This window comes from Eschscholzia californica, unplaced genomic scaffold (genome assembly GCF_041429995.1).
Source record: "Eschscholzia californica isolate CP2 unplaced genomic scaffold, dmEscCali1.0.p SCAF_4, whole genome shotgun sequence".
NCBI lineage: Eukaryota > Viridiplantae > Streptophyta > Magnoliopsida > Ranunculales > Papaveraceae > Eschscholzia > Eschscholzia californica.
The window spans coordinates 55,521,140-55,543,146 of NW_028238461.1; the positions used below are offsets into that span (position 1 = coordinate 55,521,140).

The window sequence follows — 22,007 nt, forward strand, 5'->3', positions numbered from 1 at the left end:
GATAAATTTAGTTTCTTATGAACTATTATCCAAATAACAGGTTCCCAATTACCATTGGATCTGATTCATAAACCACTTCTAGGAAAAACCACAATTTTACAGATTTAAAGTGAGCCTTTATCACTAATGTAGATACATGAATAAATTTAGTGCACAATTCACATAATTAGTCAGAAGGTAATCAATGTTGTCATTTTTTATTGGGTTAATTCCGTTTTGGGTACCAATTCACCGTTTTGGTTCCCAGAAGTGACCGGGAATTTGATTTGGCCTCTATGACCATTTTTCGGGCAGTGTTCATGTGATCAAGTCAAAAACAATACTCTTCTATTCCCCAACTACCCCTCGGACAAAATCTTTATTTGCTAATTTTACTCCAAAAGTTTAATAGTCCAAGAGAATTACAGAAGTTTTAAACAAAAAAAACATTGTCCTTTCGAATTTAAGGAAGAACTCGAGCATGACATTAAAATATTTCAGGAAGGGTGAGACCGTGAGAATAATATCAGGATAATGCCTCATCTAATATCCTATGTAATACATTGTGGATGCACCGTGATACTGAAGTCCAACATGTAACCCTAATATTTTGTTGGTATCATTAGGGTTGAATGCTCTTTCATTGGAGCATTATAAATGATTTATAGGTCGGGTATTACAAATGAATTATAGATTCTATCTAGGTCTAGCATTAATGCATTATAAATGGACCTGTAACTTTGTCGAAAGAGTAGTTATTAGATGTAATCTAGGTCTCTGGCATTATAAATGGATATTGAGGATGGGTTGATGCCTTAGTGGGGCTTATAGCTTGGGAACGTCACTACTTCTTTTTGCATAATTATATACTTCAGGGACCTAAAAATTTAAGGAACTACAACTCCAAAATTGAATTAAACCTTACAAAATACTACTAATTTTTAATTTTGAAGCTTATGGTCAACTTTTTAGTTATATTTTTTTTTTTCTTTAGCCGTAATCATTTTCCGGACGAAACATTGTTATTTTCTATTGTCCGTTATAATAATTGGTTAATTTTATCTGTTACTATATGTTATCGTGTAAATAGTATCTTTACTTATTCATTTCAGATAAGAAAAACAATCAATTGGTCAATTACCTTGTGGATGAGAGGTTTTGTAGGTGTCATTAAGAACTTTTTAGTTAAAAGTCATTATCTACCTAAACGTATTTTAAATCAGCCGGCCCTTTTATCCGGAATTGAGCCAGGATAGTGTTATAATTATTAATGTGTAATTTTTTTCTAGAGTTAAAAAAAATTAAAACTAATTACATTAAAAAAAACAAGAAAAAAAGAAATGGGAGAAGATCCAACGGCCAAGATCATCCCCAACATGACCGTTGGGAGTCCCCAACGGTGATGTTGTGGACCTTCAGTCGCCCCTAACGTTTGGGGCGACTGAAGCGACGGTTGGGGCCTCCGCCCCAGTCGACTGTGGTTGAAGGGTGGGGCTTGGTCTCAGCCCGACCCTCACTAGAGTCGCTCTAAGTACTTCATATGGATACATAAATTTAGGGTTTTAATTTTCTATAAATTTAGTATTCAAATATTTTTTTTTTTTTGCATATGACGTCACTTGTTACTCAAATTTCCATATCTACTTATTATCCTTTTTGGTACTCAATTTGATTATTCTTCTGTGTTCTTCATAATCAAATTGGTTATCGTTTTATTCCTCTTTACGAGAGAAATTGAAAAGAATATAATTTTTCTGATTTGATTATCTTTCTGGGAATATATTGAAGAGGTATAACGATTCTGAAGTAAAATTGAGTGAGATATCTCAATTGATATTGTATTCTTAGAGAGAAAAGGAGAAAGTCACAGGGGAGATGAGAGAAGAAAGAACGCACCATTGAACAAGAGTTTGAAAACGATTTTACTACCTTTTTAGCGGTAGACTTTTTAAGGGTTTCCCCCACTTTTTTTTTTCCAAGAGAAATCAACTATCCCGCTTACATTGTTCAACCAAACAACAAAAAATTGATTTTCTTAAGAAAATGACTCTCCTGGCTTCATTTTCTCATGTATCAAATGAGATTTCTAGTAATAAAATGGATATGGTGGGGTTGAAGGATGAGATCTTACGATTTCATACTCGTATGCGACAAATTCCCTATAGTTTTAGTGAAAATAACATTTTGGGTAAGGATAGACTCGGTGTTGTTTATAAAGGTGAACTTTGGTGGTGAAAAAAAATAGCAATAAAGAGAATGCAAACAAATTTGACTGGTGCACAAGGTTCCATCTCTCTCCTTCACATTTTCTTCACACATCTTTGTTTCTCTAAGATCTTCTTTAAACCTAAAATTGTATTCGATCTTGTTAATTAGTTTAGTCGTTGTACTATGTGTAAATATGATAGTACGTTTCTATAGTAAAATGGTGTATCTAATAAATTTAATGCTATAACAAATGATTTATTGAACAACTGTATTCTTGTCTAACTTATTTGTTTTGTCCTTTTTTGTTTGCCATATGTTGGAGAACATATCACATAGCTCCGTTGCCTTATTTTCAACTAATGGTACGACATATTAGCAATTAACCATATTAAGTAGTGGACCGCTGACATAGATTTTTGTGATCGATATTGTTCTGTTGTTCTCGACCGTGAATTCGTTGCTTTGTGATTGACTTCACCACCTTTTTTTTTTAACAAAATTAACATTATTAGCTTCACCATTATGTATTTTATCATCTGAATTTCTTATGTGAAAAGATCTTGTACACAAAAAAGCGTAATTTCCAAATTAAAGATATGAAATCATTTTGAATCATTTATATTTCCTCGACCATTTAACAATAGTTAAATTTATTTGACCATTTAACAATAATTAAGTTTATTTGATATATTCTAGGTTGCTTGGATGTAGTTTGTACATCAGAAGATGATCCACAACCCACAATGGTTGGTTGACTACGCGCATAAGAGGTGATAAATAATAAAAGGGTGGATTGAACAGTTCACCGTAGCACGAAAATACCAAAAAGAAAAACTTAACAGACTCGTGTATAGACAAAGAAATCTTCGTTTGATGAAAAGAATTGTGAACTGATAAAATAATTTATTTATTAGGGGTTAAATAGTTGCTATGATCATACCATAAACATTAATGATAGTATGCCCGACACGTCAGCCGGCGGAGATGATTGTGAAAAGATTGGGCCGGAGGAAGTGTCGGGCATACTATCACGGCTGTACCACAAATAGTAAAAAAGTATATTTTACAAATGTTATACGGACAGAACAATTTCATTTTAGAATTTGTTAACTTCATTAATAAGGTGGAAACCAAAGTTAAAAGCCCAGGATTACACAAGCAAAGTAAAAGAACATCTAAGTTCACTTTGGCTAAACGCATGCCTAAAGTGTACATAAAAACATTTGATTAAAACACATTAACACAAAAAACTACTACAGTTTCATTGTCTTACATACATGGAAATATATAATTCGGCTAGAGAGAGATGTCAAGGTTAAATGTCGAATAAGATCAACACAGAAATAACAATTCCAGCAGTAATACCTTTAGACCCTCCCGGTTGATCTGAAGAAGGTGGTGAATTTGAACTAGTACTAGAATCAAGAAAAAAGTTACCAGATGTGTTCAAACTCACTCTTGAAGAAAATGGAGGGATTTTACCATTGAGATTGTTGTTAGAAACATCAATATTTTGTAACTGATTTAAATCAGTTAACCAATAAGGGATTTCCCCATTGAGATTTACATGGGTTAGATTAAGTGTAACTAAAGTTACAGAGTTTGTAAGATCAGGGAACAACCAAGGTTTTAAATTTCTATTATAGCTTAAACTCAAAATTTTTAAACTAGAAAGGCCATTGAAGATTGAAGGAGGAACAGAGGTGAAATTGTTAGCATCAAGAAAAATTTCTTGAAGATAACTGAGGTTAGAAAAATTAGGTAAGGGACCTGAGAGGTTATTATTTTGGAAAGAAACGGTTTTGAGTCGGGTAAGTTGATTTATATGAGAAGGTATAGAACCTGATAAAGAACTTGAAGAAAGATCAATGGAAGTGACCTGACCACTAGAATCACAATTAATACCTATCCATTGTGCACATGGGAAGGTATAAGGAGACCAAGTTAGAGGGGTGGGAGATAGAGATTTCGACAGTAGTTTTAGAAAATCATTTTCATCTGCAAGAATTGAAGAGGAACTAATTAAGCAGACGAAGATAAAGAAGGTAGCCAGATAGGTAGAGATATCCATTGGTGTAGGTGTTTGTTTTCCAGAGAGAGAGAGAAAGAAAAGAGATGATGGGAGTTTGATTTCGAGTTAACTCAGAATTGAGAAGCAAACTGAAGAATCCAGAATAAAAAATTGAAGTTTGGTTTCAAGTTAACTGGAATTGAGAAGCAAAAGAAGGAGGGGGTTTGGTTCTATTTATATGGTTTAGAGAAAGAACGAGAGAGAGAGAGAGCACCAATTTTGACTTGTGGATGTGAGGTTTTGTAAGTGGATTTTAAGAATTGTTTGGTTAAATGTTTTTATCAACATAAATGTATTTTGCCTTTTTCATTGTCTTCAAGTTGCTCCCAGCTATAGTTTCATAGATCTCATCTTATTTTGACTTGGACCTTCTTTAATTGTGGGAACTCCACATTCATCATGTTCATCTTCCACACAATACATTTGGTATAAAATTTAAATAGGAGTGCTTGAAGTCAATTGCTACTCAATTCCTAATTTGTGGCTTATTAACAAATGTTGCCTCAATCCATAACTTCTAAACCTAGTGAAGTCTTACATCACAATTTTCTCCAAATACGAAGAAGTTTCAATGCTTTCAACAAAAGAAATGAAGAAGTTTCATTGTGGGACCAAATTGATTGAACTTCAATTGCTTATAGTATATTTTTTAATGACAATAAGTGTACAACCACCTACAACTAATTAACGAAAAAAAAAATTAGAGTACAAAAAGAAATAGACATAGCAATGGAACGCATAGGTTTTTTTAATGACAAAATGTTATGACATGAAGGAATTCAGAGGCCCTACTGAAACAAATGTGGAGTGGCAGTGGCATCGAGTATACATTTTCTTTTCTTTTTGAAATGTTAAACCTATTTATATTTTACATTATGTTGTACTTATATAAGAGAATCTATTGTGGACATGTAGGGAGATGGTGATGCCAATAGATCCAAGAAGAAAATATTATGTTTCCAAAATCTGCTTTCATGAATTAATAGTATTACGAGTTTTTCTGAATCACGCCACACAATTGTACGATTTTTCTGCAAGGCCTCGTCAGATCTTAAACTAGTATGGTGGTTTCGTAAGTTCTAATTTAATATCTTTTAACTGAGTCTTGGTAATTTCAAAAAAGAAAAAGTGAAAACTTCTAAAAGAAACTCCGGGCTGAAAACGGTTATGTTTTTTGAATTATTCTACGCATGGAATGTGAAAATTGATGCATGATCTTTGATAGAAACTATATGCACGATATAAAGCCGGTGCTCGTGCTTTAGAGGTTAGCTAGCAACATTATATTCTCCCACCCATGGACTTTAAAAGAAAAAGACATTGAATAAGAACAACATTTTGTTGTAATGAAATAGGAGTAGGACATTTACCTATCTCTTAATGTTAGAATCTCAAAATTCTTTAAACATACGAGTAAAAAAAGTAACCAGACAACAGGAAGAGAATAATAAGCTCTCATTCCCTAAACAGAATCATGCATGCATGTAACTTAACTATCTCTTAAATTCTCTATAAACCACCAGCTAGTCCATTAATTTTGCATTGAAGTCTCTCTCTCTCTCACACACCACCAGTCCATCAATTATCATGATAAAAGCAAGTTAAGAAGAATATATGAAAAAAAAAACCTAACCTTAGGTAGATCAATAGCTATCTAAAACTAGGGTTAGTTTCTTTTGAAGGAAGAAACAAAGGAGGGGTAGGGTAGAATGTAGATAGAGATCAGTGGGTCTATCTTAAGGAAATATTCTGTTTGTCATAAATAATATTGTTTGTGTTTGAGAGGGATGGAATAAATAAATAGAAGGGTTAATTCTATTTGGCCCCTTAAAGATGATCAATTCACTAAAATAGCCCCCAAACAATATCCAGCTTCTAATATAGTCCTCTTTTTAATTTTTCTTCAACTTTAACAGTTAAATAATTATTTCCTTTTCTACCCTTCTTTCCAAGCCCTATTTATCTTTTCTCTCTCTCTCTACCGTCGGAGAAGGGTCGACAGCGTCGTCGGACGACTTCTCAACAACAACCTTCATAAGAAATTAAAAAGAAAATAGTTTTTTTCTCCATCTCTCTTTATATATTTTACTAAAATATTCACAATAACGCCTTTGAACTTTTTCTCTCTCCTGCTTCCTCTATCTACGATTCTCACGACAACTCAAGCACTTATCTTCGGAAAAAAGAAATGATCATGGTTTTGGATTTCTCTCTTTAAATCATGGCTCGACACGTCATCCCGCCGGGATTCGACCGAGATTCATGCCGGGCATTCTATCACGGTTGATGTCTATATACATGAATTAATTTAGTATCGGATTCAAATAATCTGTCAAAAGGTAATTGATATTGTCTTTCTTTATTTGCTAATTTTACTCCAAAGTTACTAGTGCAGGAGAATTACTAAAGTTTTGAACATAAAAAACATTGTCCTCTCTTTTTTTTTAGAAGACGACTACGATCTATGTACGTCGTGATATTTGGCATTTGATACATCATAGATGTGATAAGCTCAATAACTGCTCACTCAAACATTAACAACACCGGGCCTATAGCCCAACAAAGACATTGTCCTTTCTAACTTGAGGAAAAATTCGAGCATGACATTAAAATATTTCAGGAAGGGTGAGACGGTGAGAATATAATGCCACATCTAATATCCTATGTAATACATTGGACTCTCATAAAAAAAAAAAAATGTAATACATTGTGGATGCACCGTGATACTGAATTCCAGCATGTGACCCTAATATTTTGATGGTATCATTAGGGTTTAATGCTCTTTCATTGGATTACAGATTCCATCTAGCCATCTAGGTCTAGCATTAATGCATTATAAATGAACCTGTAACCCTATGGAAGGAGTAGTTATAGATGTAATCTAGGTCTCTGGCATTATAAATGGATATTGATGATGGGTTAATGCCTGGGGCTTATAGCTTGGGAACGTCACTACTTCTTTGCCATCTTCGAAACCCATCAACGGAAACATTCACCATCTTGCATATTTGTATTTAGTTTTCTACCAATTACTTTACTTTTGCATAATTATCTACTTCAGGGACCTAAGGAGTTAAGGAACTACAGGCCCCAAGATTGATTTTCTGTTACAAAATACTAATTTTTAATTTGAAGCTTATAGAATCTCATCAAAAAAAAAAAAAAATTTTGAAGCTTATGGTCAACTTTTTGGTTATATTCTTTGTTCTTTAGCTGTAAGCCTGTAATCATTTTTCGGACGAGACATTGTTATTTTTTATTGTTCATACTAATTTGTTAATTTTATCTGTTGTATGTTATCGTGTAAATAGTATATTTACTTATAAACTTCAGATGAGAAAAACAATTCAATTGGTCAATTACCTTGTGGATGAGAGGTTTTGTAGGTGTCATTAAGAACTTTTTAGTTTTTTTTTTCTTTTGATGAAAGAAGAACTTTTTAGTTAAAAGCCATTATCTACGTAAATGTATTTTGCCCTTTTATCAGCCGGCCCTTTTATCTGGGATTGAGCCGGGATAGTGGCCGGACATTCTATCACGGCTGTTACCATCCGTTGTCATCAAGTTGCTCCCAGCTAGTTTCACTGGAACTTGATCTCTTCCTGTTTTGACCTATACCTTCTTCAATTGAGGAAACCCCACACGTGACATGTCTCATGTTAATCTTTCACCATATATATGTTTGCATGAAACCATATAAATTAAATATTGAAGTCAACTACAACTCAATTCCTAATTTAGCTGTTTATTTATAAATTTTGGGTCAATAAAACTCATCTATTATATTAAAACAGGTCAGTCGGTTATCCAGGGGATAAGTCTGACCGTCCATTTTATTTTAGAGATTTGGTTGGGAACACATCCGACGGATGATATAATTTTTGTTTATGTAAATAGACTACAAAAAGAAGGGTATCTATGTAAATCAACTAAAATTAGTTAGAGTAAGAGTAGAAAAACGTGGGAGGATGAGAAATTAGTGGGGAGAAAATCTCTCTTCCACATTCTTGATCGGTTTTTTTTATGAAAAACTTCCCAAAGTAACTACTTCGAAAAATATATAAGTAGGACTCTTGCCAGATATCTTTTCACTAATAAATGTAAAATGGCTATTCAACAATATTCTTAACACGACGGCGAAGCCAAAAGGGATCTACCGCGTCCGTAGGACGCGGTGGGAACCTAGTGATTTCTAAAGGAGCGTCTGTAGGCGCCTCCCTAACTGCTATAGGGGCATCCATCTGTAGACGCCTCCCGTACATGCCCAAGAGGCGCCCCCCGAGCACCCCCTTTTTCTTCTTTTTCGCTTCTTCGTTTGTTGTTCTTTTTCTTTCTACATTCTCTCTCTACGAAAAACTCAAGGGAAAACAAGAGAGATCCAACCTTGTCACTATCGTCTTCTACTCTTCTTTGAGTTTTTTTTTTTTCGGTTTCTCACCAAAATCAAGATCTATTCTTATGAGCATTTCATTTCCCATCTCAAATGGATTTTTCTCTCCAAAATTTCATGGCACCCTTTATTTTCTACATTCTTATAACCCTCTCTATGATTCCTGCAACAATCCAGATTCAATATAATAAAAAGCCGTAGGAATCAACCCAAATTCAATCAAATAAAACAACCTCCATATTTAATTTTCATCTCTGCAAAAGGTCTTTTTCATTCACAAGAGTGATATCGAATTTGTATGTGAATTAGAAACATTAATTAGACATATTAACAATGCACAAGTAACCGATGTCTCAAATTCTAATTCAAATTTCAATATAAAACTTAAATCCTTTATCAAAAAAAAAAATATATAACTTAAATGTTATGGGGGGCGCCTCTATAGGCGCCTCCCAAAATTGTTGTGAGCGCCTCCCTAAAGAGTTTGACCACAGTCAAAACCCTGACAATTGTAGGCCCCCCCGTTCGGATTGACCGGTCCGAGGCTAAAATTATAGTCTCGGATTGGCCCAGTCTAAAAAGACTCAGATTGTCCAACCCGATAGGATTCGGACTGGTCCAAGTCCGAAGCCCTGTTTTGTACTTTGCAATGACTAGTCCGATGGCGTTAGACGTGGTCGTTTTCATCCCCTAATCTCACAAAATTCTAGGGTTTCTTCTTCGTTGATTCCTCCATCTAGGACTTCTGCATCTCCAAATCTAAGGTTGGTTAAATCATCCCCATATCTAAAGTTTCTTCATCCTTTCAATAAAGACCTAGAGACGTTTAAACTTGAAGATTAAGGGGTTCTTTATTTCCTAAGCTTGAAAACCTTAAAGTAAATCTAGAGTTTTGATTTTCTTCATGATGTTTAGTGATAATATTTGTTGGTCGATCAATGATTTTTGTCGGTTTAACGTTTGATTAATTTTGAGATTGGAAAATTGTAAGAGAAAGTGGAGAGAGAAATAACGATAATGAATAAGACAGGGGTGCTCGCAGGCACCTACAATAATTTTGTGGAGGCGCCTAAGCAATTTTGGGAGGCGCCTATAGACGCGCCCATGTTATGGCTATGCCAAGTGAGAAGAATGAGAAATGTTAGATAATTAATAGTATATTTAGGGCACCTGCAAGAAAACATTCCTACTTATGTCTGCTTGAGCTATATAGTTTGTCTGGGCCGAGATTCTCGTGTATTGGCCATGTCTCGGCTCGGCCTTGGACGAAACACCGTCTGTCTCGGTTGAATCTACTTGACTAGGCCGAACAGCAGCTTTAATCCTTTTTTTTTTTTTAACTGCAGCTTTAATGTTTTTGGATTTTTGTAGAAACTTTAAATTCTAATTGCATACCAAGATGGGCCCTTGTTAAGTCTGGGTAGTTGGGGTTTCATAAGGTGATATTTGTGCGACCTTCAATTCTTGCTTGAAATTGAGAGCAGCAGAATGGAATTGAGAAAAAAAAAGTAAAATGAAGAGAAATTACTTGCAACCACCAGTGGTGACGGAGCAAACTAAATCATCTCCACTGGGATGAACGGCAACACTAACAACACTACCCTCTTCAACTTCGTGCGTATCCTTCAATCAAACAAACAAAAAATTCGAATCAATTCAAATTTCTAAAACCCTAATTCGGTAGTTATAGAGAAAAAAAAGGGATTGATTTTAATGGTGTGATTACTTACGAGGGGAGAATTGGAGAGAGAAGTGGTTTTGAAATCAAAAGAAAAGATTTGGATGATAGAAGGAGGTTTGGATGATTGATTTTAATGTTGAAAGCACCCCTAATTTTTTTTTTTTGGAAGTCGACTACCATCCACGGATGTCGTTACATTTGGGATTGATACATCAAAGATGTGATAAGCTCGATAACTGCCCACTCAAACTCTAGCAAAACCGGGCCTATAGCCCAACTAGACAATGATCTAAAACCCAACTACATTATTTATACCCTGATTATCCCAATTCAAAAAATCAAAGATGCCACCTTCTCTGGTGAAGAGAACCTGGGACCTCCAGGGCTTTCTAGAGTTTATGTTCAGGGCTTTCTAGAGTTTATGTCAACACCTTGGAACCACTTGGGCTACCAACTGTTGACGAAAGCACCCCTAGTTGACATTAGGTCTATACGGTACCATCTTGGGACGAACTTGCGAGTTGTGTGAGTCGTCTTCATCTATCCTTTTGTAAAGTTTTCTTGTTCGCCCGAGGACGTAGGCTTTAAGCCGAACCTCGGTAATTCTATTTACATATTTAGTTTTGGTTTAGCTTTTCGATTAATTTTCATAATCGGATCAATTTCTAGGATAGGTTCGATAGCTTCCGCGAATTTATAGTACTAGCAATTATATATTGATGCTATCTTCGATTTTTACACCCAAACCCAAGGCTAACATGCATTTACAATCTTTCAACCAAAAAAAACATGCATGTACAGAATCTTGTTCAAAAAAAAAAAATCACCCACGTACCTAAAAGTAAGATACTGCCAAAAGCCTATTCCATTCATGTATTTTTATGGTGTTTTTTTTTTTTGAGTTCCACTATGATCTACGTTAGTCGTTACAAGACATTGATGCATCATGAAGATGTAATAAGCACGATAACGACCTAATTTAAACCAAGAATGAAAGAGACCTAAAACCCAACAACAAAGAGACCTAAATTCCATGATGCCAAACTGCTTCCATCGAGACTCGATCCCACGACCTCATGGACTTATGGTGTATCCACACCATATCAAATGTACTGACTCTTGCATATAAAAAGGAAACCAAACACAATTTTAATGTTAAACCGCCTTTGTTTGCTTTAGACGTTTACATAAATTTGGGTTAGCCAGTTTTGTGGTGCCTATAGAAGTTTAAGTAAGATTCCCACCATCAGTTACAACTACCTGGGTCAGGCCTTATATGGGCTTTAGAAAAATGCCGTAGGACATTATGTCAAGATGTCAAAAAGCAATACCCGACCACTGTAAGAATCATCCATTATTATCATTAACTCTATGAACACCCTAAAATTTTGGAGACCCAAAGCAAGGTTAAGAATGTGGCTTGCATGAATTTTCCACAAGGATTTTTTTTCTATATGTGAAAACCTCTACATTCTCCTTCATGATTTAGGGTCTAATTTCTAAACATGAAGATTGTGTTCATAATTATGCAGTCAGACTTCGATGACCTGGGTTATTCAGGGAATGGTCTGGGCACGAAAAGAGCCCAAGCCGATCATTAGCCAAACAGCAAATCCAGTGGTGCTGCGTGTAGCTAGGTTGACTCGTCCGAGTCAAGTTGGGTTTTCATCCCGCAGTAGCTTCAGTAGCTTGGGCAGTTCCATCTCTTCCTACAACAAAAATATATCCTCTTTATTTTCTTTCCTTTCCCCCTTCTCCTTTAACAACTTTCTATTTTATTTGAGTTAATTCTTATATGGCCCCCTACTTTGTGACCAGCTTCCTTTATGGCCCCATTTTTTTTCGTAAATTCAAATATGACCCCCTATTTGCAGGTAAATGTCATTACTACCCTTCTTAATTCTAAATTTAAAACATTAAAAAAAATTATTTCCACCCCACCCCTCTCTCTCTCCACCTCATCTCTCCCTACACCTCACCCCTCTCTCTCTCTCTCCAACTCACCTCTCTCTCTCCAACTCAGCCACCTCCAAACCTAAAAAAAAATAAAAAAATTCTCTCTCCTCCCTCTCCTCTCTCTCTCTCTAAATTTTTTTTTTTTTTTTAAATCTCTCCACTCTCTCTCTCTAAAACTCCGGCGAAGGGGTTTCCCTTCGCCGGAGGATCTGTTCACGAACAGTGACACCCATAACAATTAAATATACACTTATTTATAACAGTGGCACAACTTCCACAAACTCCCCCCACCACTATTATCATCAATCTCTTTCTCTCTCTACATTAACAAACTCCATTAATTTCTTCAAATGGCAAACAGAGTCCCTAATTTATCTGATCTGATTCATAGAGTTGCTTCTTCTTGCTTACAACATCAAATTGATGGAAGTCATCATGAATCTACAGATAACTCAGACAATCAAACTGAGTACTAAGATCCCCAAAAAGAAGAAGAACCAGTTGAAGAAGGCCAAGATTCAGAAGAAAAAGGTGAAAGAAATGGGAAGAATGGGGTTTGGGTAGATGAGAGAAAAAACAAAATGGGTGAAATGGAAGTACTGATGACAGAAGTGTTTGTTTCAGTCTCTACCATGAAAAGTTCAGAAGAAGAAGAGGAAATGGAGAAGAAGAAGAAGAAAGAAGAGGATTTAATCCTCCCCTAAGAGAAGTAGTTGCTCCTTATGAAGCAGCCATTGAAGACCTTAAAAGAGAAGTTAAAATCAAAGAAGTAGAAATTTAGAATCTGAAAGAGAAACTTAAAACCGCCATTAACACAACCTGGAAGAAGGGGAAGTTTCAGTCAAAGAAGAGATTCAGTTACAATCTAGCTCATGGTTTCTATCTCTTTCTCTCTATTCTCTCTCTAAGTTAGTTTGTGAATTTGATTTCTGATTAAACTTCCTTTGTGGTTGTAGTTGCAGCGGCACCGTCACGGGAGCTATTCGAAGCAACGATGACCCGAGTAAAAGAATCATCAAAAAGCTTCACATCTCTTCTTCTATCCCTAATGCATTCAACTCGTTGGGATATCTCCGCCGCCGTGCGTTCAATTGAACAGCAACCACAACAACCACCATCACCGTCGCCGCCACCGGAGAAAATCTAAACTCTCTAATAGGTCCTTACCACGCCAAATACGCATTAGAATCATACATTTCTCATAAAATCTTCAATGGTTTTAATCACGAAACTTTCTATATAGATGGAAGTCTTTCATCTCTTTTGAATCCAGACCAATTCCGACGAGATTGTTTCACTCAATTTCGAGTTTTAGAGAGAGAGAGAGAGTGGAGAGATTTAAAAAAAAAAAATTTAGAGAGAGAATTTTTTTTAGGTTTGAAGGTGGCCGGCCGGAAAATTTTTCGGCCGGCCACCTTACCGGAGAAGAAAGGGGTGAGTTGGAGAGAGAGAGGTGAGTTGGAGAGAGAGAGGTGTGAATTGGAGAGAGAGAGAGAGGGGTGAGGTGTAGGGAGAGATGAGGTGGAGAGAGAGAGGGGTGAGGTGGAAATAATTTTTTTTAATGTTTTAAATTTAGAATTAAGAAGGGTATTAATGACATATACCTGAAAATAGGGGGCCATATTTGAATTTACGAAAAAAAAGGGGACCATAAAGGAAGCTGGTCACAAAGTAGGGGGCTCATTGTATAACTAGGTTCAACTTTGGAGCCACCCAAGACATATATGTTTTTACACGAATTTTAAAAGCACCTATAACTATCTTTTAATCTTTTAACTTCAAATTCTTAAATTATATTTGATCTTCGTACCTAAATTAGTAGAACTGAAACCACTTTTCTCACTCAATATTTCCATTCAAGTAATCAACATTCGATAAATCTATTAATCAAGTGATCAACATTCTAAGAGGTAATTATTAGGCATAATTGAATGGATTGTTGAATAAATAGTCATGTTGGCCTTCGAGGCTAAAAGTTTAATTTTCATATTCATGATGCTAAGTACTTCTCAGTTATACTTGATTGCACCTCAGATATAAATCAAGAAAACCAAATGTAACTAGTTATATGATGTATGAATGTTACGATAACTCTAAGAAAAATAGAAAAATATTTTCTTGAGTTCCAAAAAATGAAAGTTATGGTCTTTTGAAATTGAAATTGTTGAGACGCCTTATACCAGAGGATATTCCAAGACCAATTGAGATGTTACATTATCTGAAAGATATAGAGGGGTGGGATTCAAATGCATAGGTTGCTTACATAATTTTGTAAACCATATATACATGTCACCGTTGCTTTGGCGGAAAATCGTGATGCTGGATCCCGTTTGCTTGATGAACCTATTCCAACTCTTACTACTAAGAACTTCTGGAAAAAATCTGCACAGAGCTCGAAAATGTCTCTGACGCTAAAGACAGACAGATTGTCCTTACAGTTCGAATAATTGAGTACCGAGCGAACCTTTCTTGAACATACCTTCTTCGTGGTGATTTGGTGCCCTTTTATAGGTTGTTTTGGACCGATTATTGATAGACTGTGAAGATGGGGTAGTTGAGATCCGTCTTCTGAGATTGAAACTACTCTTCGGTGGTTCAGAGATTTAAGATTTCCTTCTGAGTTTATCTCGTATCTTAGATATTTAGGAGTTCCTCTGTTATAAGATCTTTGATAGATATTTTTCTGAGGTTTTGAGATGTTTCCTCCTTCTGATACTCTTGAAGCCTAAGTTAGGTAAAATACTCGAAACTTTTGCCGACCGAGATCTTTAATAAGGTCGAGATTAAGGTGGTAAACGTGAGGCACACTTCTATCTTTTCATGTTCAGGGCTAAAGGTATCGACCTTGCTTAAGTGAACCTCCCAACTTTCTCGCGACTCCCAGGGCACACGTGATTGTATTTGAGACCGAGTATGACTGAGGTCCCAAGACGATTGTGTCAACCTCCCAATTTTAGGCTTAAGTGACACACCTCTTTAAACTCGGAGGTCTTGTTGTCTCATTACAGGTTGACCCGTTGGCTTGGATTTTTCTTGACTTATTGACGTCGGCTAAATGATGACTATTTTTTAGATCATCAAACATTCCCCTGACTACTCAGTCTTGAGAGTTTTTGGTGTACTTTCTTTTGTTTTCCGTCCGCATGTAGAGCGTAACAAGTGTTTTCTCGTTCTGCCATGTGTCTGTTTCTTGGTTATGGTGAAGGCCAAAAGTGTTATGATATATATCTAGTTACTCATAGTTTTATGTTTCTCGTCATGTTGTGTTTATTAGAGCATGTAACATATTTTTGCTAATGCTCATGACGTGACTCCCTCTAACCTAATCCATATTGAATTATTTTCTGATGTTTGTGATACTCCTACAGGTCATGATAAACCTACTGCACCTGTAGTTGTTGATATTGCTCTCGCTTATGATGTCCGTCCACTCCCTACGATTGATCAAACTCTTAGTGAGATTGTGCATCTACCTTCTCGTTGTCTTTACGTCTCCGGAAGCCTACTAAGTTATTTGTTTTTTTTTTGTTTTGCCTTTGTTTATTCTTATACTTCTTTCTTGACTTCTATTGATTGTCACTCTAAGCCTTCTTCTTATAAGGAGGTCGTCATTGATCTTCTTTGACAAAAGGCAATGGCCAAAGAACGTTCTGCTTTGCTTAAGACTGATGCATGGATCTTGTACCTTTTCCATCTGATAAGCGCATTGTTGATTCTCATTTGACATACAAAATTATAACAAACTTTGATAGGTCTATTAAGCGGTACAAAGCAAGATAATTGCTAAGGAGTTTTCACATGAGTATGTGATGGATTATGAAAAGACTTTTGCTCCCGTTGAAAAAATGGCTATTATTCTTATGCTTATTGCAGTTGCCTCAGTTCATCAATGGCATATCCCTCAAATGAATGTTAAAAGTGTGTCCCACATAAACTTGAAGAAGTTTGTAAGCTTAAGAAAACACTACACGGTCTCAAATAGGCACGAGATTAGTTTGAGAAGTTCTCAACAGTGGTTACATCTTTTGGTTTTGATTCTAACAATCATGATTCGACTCTTTTTGTCAACTGTAGTGTTGTCGATCGCATTCTTTTGTTATTGCATGTTGATGACATGAGTATTACACGTGATGATGTTGATGGATTGCATATTTGAACTTGCAGTTAGCTAGCCAGTTTGAAATTAGGATATGCGTACTCTCTGTTATTTTTCAAGGGTTGAAGTAGCTTCTATCCTAGAATGTGATATTCTCTCTCGGTCCAGATACACTGTTTATTCTTGAAAGTGAATTTATCAGTGATACTCGGACAGTCAACTCTCCTATCGAGTCTAATGTGTATTTCTTCTACTGGTGGTACTCCTTTCATAGATCCCAAACTATATTGCACTATTGTGAGTAACTTGGTTTATCTCACTATTATTCGTCCAGATATTGCATATGTTGTGCATGTTGTTAGCAAGTTTCTGGGTTCGCCTGCTACAATTCATTAAGCAGTTGTTTTTCTTATTCTTAGATATCTTCGAGGTACTTGTTTTCAAAGTATCCTTCTCTCATCTACTTCTTCATTGAATCTGCGAACATGTTTATATGCAGACTGGGCGAGCAGTTACACAAATCGCAAGTCCATTACAGGTTTTTGTGTATTTATGGGTGGTTCTCTTATTTCTGAGAGGAGCAAGAAACATATTGTTGTGTCTAGATCATCCACAGGAGCCGAGTATCGCGATATTGCATCTACCACAGCTAAGACAGTCTTGTTCCAGGAGTTACTTGTAGACATGAGTGTTTTCATTTCAGAGTCTACTCCTACGTATTGTGAAAATCAAACTGCAATCCCTATTGCTCATAATTCAGTCTTTCGTGAACGCACCAAACACATTGAGATTGATTGTCACTTTACTCAATATCATTTCTGTCAAGGCACCATCAGTTTGTTGTTAGTCTCTACCACTATGCAGATTGTTGACTTATTTAAGTCACATTTGGTTTCGCGCTTTCGTTTCTTAGTGGACAAATACCCGTTGATTTTCAATACCGCATCGTGAGTTGGAGAGAGGGTATTAGAATTATATATAATAGCCAGAGTGTTTGGTCATTTGCTCTTTAGGGGCCTTTTAGCCTTTTGCCTTTACCATTTATTTGTCTATTTGTTATATTTTAAACCTAATGACAACTAATGAAACCCTACCCTCAAATCTCAATTAAAGGTTTATCTGTTTTTCAATCTTGTTCTTTTGCATAAAGTTATTTACTATTATAGACTTCTACTACTCACACCAATTGGAAGGTTTTATATTGAAAAATTAGCCACTTAATTCACTGGTACATTTATATATAATACAAATCTGCTTTCTATCTCTAGTTCCACTCTTCTTTCAATTCTTCCTTTTGTGATCAAACTTTTTTTTAGTTTAATAAAACAAATTTTCTTATCGAAACATTTTTTGTTTTCACCTTCTCGATCAAAATTCTTTTAGTTCGATGAGACAAATTTTGTAATCAAAACAAGTTTTGTATGTCTCTTAATTAATATTACATCTCACGTCTGTTTCAGTTAGAAGTGACTTCTAACCAAACAATTTTTTGTATGTCTCTTAATTAATGTTACATCAAATGATATGACACATAACACTTCCTTCATTGAAGATAATTTTGAACATCTCTAAACGTAAAATATCTATGTTGACAAATTCTCTCTATTTTTTAAATACAAATCGCTACTCAAGTCAGTATATTGACATCTTTATAATCATTTATTAATTTTAAATCTGCTAACTTATTATTTTCATTTATTAACTTCTAAAGTTTAATAATTTTAATAGATAATGTATAAAATCATTAAAAAAACAAATATATTATGTTAAACAATAAATATATTAACAATACTTTCAACTAAATACTATTATCTATAAATTAAAATATAATTAGAATACTAATTAATAATATGTTTGTTAATTAAATTTTAACTAATAAAAATATTTATTAAATATGAAATAAGTGTGAAGGGACATGAATGTCAATTTATAAAATATATTAAAGATTTAAATATGATATTATTTTATAATTAGAATATTAGTTAATAAAATTAATTATTAAATAGAATATAAGTGTGATGAATGTCAATTCATAAAAGTTATTAAAGATTTAAATATAATATATACATGTGATACGTTAGTGATGTGTCCATATTAAATATAATATATACATGTGATACGTTAGTGATGTGTCCATATTAAAGGATCCCAACCATTTAACTTAAAGGAAATAAATGGTCACTCAATGTCCCTTGTGGCATATACTTATATATCAAAACTCTGTCATTTTCGTTTACACAAAATCCTATTAGAGATACTAAATATTTTTAATTCATTTTTGTAAGATACCTATCAACACGTCACTATCGTATCGTATAAACTGAGAGAAAATTGATGCGCCCTCTCTCTCAACCCCAACATAACTACTAGAGCCCACATTTTCATTCTTAAGACTTTCTAATTTTCGTTTTTCATGTAATATTTGTAACCAAAGAACAATCTAAGGCCGAGCAACATTAATAAGATAAAAACAGTAATAACAATTCTAGTTATCATACATGCTGACAATGTTGAATGTATTGACCCTCCAACTTGATCAATAAAAGGGTTAGTAGATGTATTTAAAATAATTGTTGAAGAAAATGGAGGGATATGATCACGGAGATTGTTGTTAGAAACGTTTATATTTTGTAACTGATTTGAATAAGTTAACCAATAAGGGATTGTACCATTGAGATTTACATGGGTTAGATTAAGTGTAACTAAAATTACAGATTTTGTAAGTGTGGACGGGTAGAAAGTCACACGGTTAGAAGGATCGTCGGGTGGGCACCAGCAACTAGGCTTCGGGCCTTCAAATAGACGGGTTGACGGGCAGAAGGTCAGTTCTGGTAGCCGGGTAGACGGGTAGGCGAACGTCAGAGAAGGAAACAGCTACTGTCGGGCTAACGTCAGGGTGGAAAACGGGTACCAGTAGCCTGTAAACCTGCACAAGGGAAACACAACCGTGAAGTCCAAGGGGGCACCGGAGATGGTGTCGGCCAAGGACCCTCCGACGGTCAAGTCAGTAACTTAGTTCGATGTAATAAAGGGAATAAACCGAAGGTAGAGTTACTATTGATGGTAGAATCGTTGTAGCGTCGGGGTGGCACGACTCGTAGAGTGGCCGGAGCTCGGTTCTACGGAATGGGGAGTTGTGGTAGCTTCTGGACTACTTCAACAGCAGAGTAGACTTCTGGTTATAGAAGAGTAGGATTCTGCTTGCGGAAGAGTAGATCTCTGCTTGTGGAAGGGTAGTCTTCTGCTCACAGAAGGATAGACTAGCGGAGAATGAAAGAAACGAGAAGCCCCTAGCAAGTTCCGATGTGGTTTCGTGGAAGCTTCTAGCCGGAATCTCTGCCTTAGGCTAGCTTAGACCAGAGATCGTCGGGGTAGGTGATTCGTAGCCGGAGCTTAGTATAGAATGATTGAAGTGATCGGAGTAGACTTCTGAAGTGCTAAGTAGAGAATAAGTAAGTAGTTTTCGAGTGAGAGTCTGATCCCTTTCCAGAGTGAGGCTTCCTCTATTTATAGGGTGTAGAGGATAGTAACCGCTCTTGGGGGCGCAGGGTTGTTGGATCCGCAATAGTAGGATCACACTAGACTGCTTCCGTGGTCGTTGATCTCTTGAGAGAGAAGGGTAGCCTTACGATACCTGTTGCCCTAGCTTGTTCGTTGCCAGTAGAAATAGTCCACCACTCCTTTAAAGTAGCGCAAGACTCGGTCTTCTACCATGACCCCAACGTGTAGCAGAATGCTAGGATTGGACTGACCCAATCTCTAACAATTTGGCCACGTGTACGCACAACTAGCTGGAGTGTGGGTGGATCGTCATGGCAGACTTTATCTCGGCATGCCAGGAGCGTGGGCTTGGGTAGGCGTGTTGGGCTTTCGGTGGGCTTCCTTGCTAGACCGTAGAGGCTACTGAAGGCACCCCTCATATGTTACACGAGGGTGGGAGCATAAGGAAGGCCCAATGCTATTTTTTGCCAATACAGTTTGTCCCCCACTCCCTGAGTTAGCGAGTGGCTGACTTAGGGAGTAGTTGTAGCTGGAACTATTGGAATCGTGCCCGGAGGCTTTGTATCGTTGTTTCGTTTTCCCGTGTGGCACGCCAGAGCGTTTTGACATGAGTCGGATGGAGCGGTACCATAGCTCGTGGCTAGCGAGTCAAGGAGACTCGTAATTGATAGAAAGAGACGGATGCCAGAGCGTTAGCCATGTTCGGGACGTGGCAAGTCAGGGGGAAAGATGGTCGGGTTGACCGGAGGAAGGGGAGCTGACGCGGTGTGTCCGGGTTAGGTCGCGGCAGGGCAGGAGCTTCTGCCCTGCTTTGGCGCGCGGGGCATGGGTGCCCGCCTTGCTTTGGTGCGCGGCGCAGGAGCACCCCACCCTTCTTGTCCAGGCAGCATGCCATGATCTGTTTTTTTTTCTTTATATATATATACGTACGTATATGTGTATTAAGCATGTAAATTTGCAGAGTTACCTGAAATTTTTGCTGCCTCATTTTTCGTTCGACTTGACAGTTGATTCGCCAACGCGACAGCCGACGTCATTCATCCGATCTTGACTTCTCGCGGAGTTTTCATGTGAGTTAAGGTAGAACTTTCTTACCATGACTATGTGGGCTAGGTTAGCCATATGTTTGCCTTGTTTTACTCTTGTAGTAGGCGTAGGATTCAACCAAATTATGTTCTCTGCATGCCATGTTAGTGTGGTGAACTTAACATATGCATGGCAGAAAATGTGTAGTGTTGGGGTAGAATCACGCTAGGCAGAAAATGTGTAACAACACTGTAAAATCATGCTAAGCTTGTAGTTAGCGTGTTAGCTAGGGTAGGACCTTGTTACCGCAACCGCGAGGGCTAGACAAGATCCTTGGTAGGAGTACCTTATTCTTACTCAGGTGTGTTCAACATCCCTCGTATTGATTTGTTATTTAACATTGTGTTTCTATGTGCTTCTGTTGCAGGCTTTGCCTGGCATGACTTATGCTAGAGATCTTCAAGATCAGCAAATTGTCGAGTGGAAGCAGAAATACTGCGCAAAACATCTCCTCGTTGAGGAGAAATCTTGCCTTGCTGAGGAGCAGACTCGTCTTGCCGAGGAGCAGAGTCGTCTCGCCGAGGAGCGAGGTCATCTTGCTGAAGAGTTCAAAGGCAAGCGAGTGGGACACGGCTAGCACGATTGCGCTTCTTGACCAACAGGAGGCAGAGGATAGGGCGATCGAAGAGGCAGAGCAGGCTCAGGCTGGGGCTAGTGCGTCGGGTAGTCGTGCCCGTTGAGTTGTGCTACCCTTGGGCTAGCTTCTTCTACTGAGCGGTAGTTAGATTTACTTTCTTTTGCTTGCCCATGGGGCTATGTCAGGACTACTGTGTTGTTAGTTTGCGTTAAACTTAGACTTTCGGAGGGCTATAGTATCCTTGGTTGCCCACGGGGCGTGCTAGACTTTTTGTGGGGTGACTTCCCTTGTTATTCTAACTTCTGAGTTTTCCTTTGACAAATGAAGCTAGATTTGCTTTAACTATGCTTTATTGATGACTTGCGAATTGATAAATCATTGAGTATAGATTTATCAATAAAAAGTGCAACAAGTATGTAGTACGACAAAGAGTGGTGCTCCAGGGCAGCCTAGGGCTGGGGT

The 22,007-nt window shown here is 36.8% G+C and overlaps 1 pseudogene across 1 annotated transcript; it reads left to right on the top strand.

Annotated features, from left to right (window-relative positions):
* The first annotated feature begins 12,602 nt into the window (after window positions 1-12,602).
* Window positions 12,603-21,545, top strand: LOC147546464 (protein GRAVITROPIC IN THE LIGHT 1-like; annotated as a pseudogene). The gene is made up of 6 exons (XR_015223567.1): window positions 12,603-13,160; window positions 13,242-13,593; window positions 14,797-14,878; window positions 15,654-15,794; window positions 16,881-17,140; window positions 21,336-21,545. The product of XR_015223567.1 is annotated as a protein GRAVITROPIC IN THE LIGHT 1-like (transcript).
* The last annotated feature ends 462 nt before the right edge of the window (window positions 21,546-22,007 follow it).